Source organism: Microtus pennsylvanicus, unplaced genomic scaffold, assembly GCF_037038515.1.
Source record: "Microtus pennsylvanicus isolate mMicPen1 unplaced genomic scaffold, mMicPen1.hap1 Scaffold_148, whole genome shotgun sequence".
In the NCBI taxonomy this organism is placed as follows: Eukaryota; Metazoa; Chordata; class Mammalia; order Rodentia; family Cricetidae; genus Microtus; species Microtus pennsylvanicus.
Genome location: NW_027460896.1, coordinates 1212501 through 1214073, shown reverse-complemented (window position 1 = coordinate 1214073; position 1573 = coordinate 1212501).

Below are 1573 nucleotides of genomic sequence, written 5' to 3'. Positions count from 1 at the left end.
GTGAAGGGTTTTCTTTTTTTTTTTCCTTTTTTTTTTTTCCTGTGGCATGTGTTGGGTCTGTGGTGATCTCTCGCTCGATTCTTCCCGGTTCTGCTTTGTTGATCGATGTGGTGCGCTTGCCCTGTGTTCATTCGGGCCGGAGGCCTAAGCCGCGCCAGGCGAGGGACGGACATTCATGGTGAGTGGCGGCCGCTCTTCTCGTTCTGCCAGCGGGCCCCTCGTCTCTCCTCCCCACGTTTACCGGTGGTGTGTGGAAGGCAGGGGTGCGGTTATCCGGCCCGAGCCCTGTGAAAGCCCCCCCGCACTCCTCGCTGTGGTTCGTGGGGGTTCCTGTGAGGCGCGCTGGGGGCTTTGTTCCCCGTCGCGCGTTTCGCTATGCCCACCGTGTGTGGGTCTGTTTGGCCCTCCTCCCTCCGAGCCGGGGGAGGGTCGGCTGATTGCCGCGTTACGTGCCCCTCCCGACCGGGCTCGTGTGCACGCGCCTTGCTTGCGATCCTCGTGGTGCTCCTGGAGCGTTCCAGGCCGATCTTCAGAGGTGCCCGGTTCTGAGCGGCGGCGGCGTTTCCCGGCTCCCTGACGTGTATGCCTCCTGTGTGCGGTACGGCCGTTAGCGGTGTTCCTCTGCGAGGTGTGTGATCCCGAGGATCAAGAAAAAAAGGGGGTCGAGGCGAGCGGGTAAGAGAGGCTCGCTGCGGTAAGATGGCTCTCTCACGGCCGTCTTGTGAGATCGGGCGAGCGGCCCACCACGCGCTGCCTTCTCCCGTAGGCGGTGAGCCGTTGGGTGGTGTTGAGCGGTCGCGGCCGGCCTTTTAATTTTCTTCTCACCGTTAAAGGTGGTCCGTCGGTGACGGACTGAGAATGCCTCCCCGCCTGGTGCAGACCCGGTGGGTGTTGCCGGAGAGGCAGGCCTGGCTCTCGGGGGACCTCTTGTGTAGTATGCTTTTTCTCAGTCCGGTCCCCCCTGTCCGCGAACGCTCAAGAGTACGCCCCGGAAAGGAAGAAAAAGCCTTACCGATACCGCAGACCCCCCCGCCTCGCCGCGCTCGAGATCATCGAGCGGTGTGTGTGTGTCGCTTCCCCTGCTCTTGCGCTGCCGCGACCGGAGGCTCGTCGGGCCGGGTCCGTCCCGCCCGCCCTCAGTGAGAAAAAGTGCCTTCTCTAGCGATCCGATGAAGAGAGGGCGTGCTTGGGGTCGCCCCGGCACGCCCCGACCGCCCGATGCGCGTAGCTTCGGCCGGGTGCCCCTCGCCGCGTCCCGTCTTTGGGGGGGAAAACCCGAGTGTTTGTGTCACCCGCTGCGGCCCGCGCCTCCTCGCTCCGAGTCCGGGGAGGAACCACGCGGGGCAAGAGAGCGTGTCGTGGATTCGGCTGGCGTGCCGTGTCGGAGCCTGGGACGTGTTACCCGTGGCGGGGAAAGAAGGGGTCGCTTGCGCGCACGCCCGAGTGCCGCGGGACCCCGATTCCCCCGCTCCCCCGAGGGTGCGTACGCGCCTCGGTCGGGGCGCGGAGCCGAGCGGGAAGAGCGGGGCTGGGTGGCGGTGGGCTCCCGGGCCCCACCCGTCCACCGTCCGTG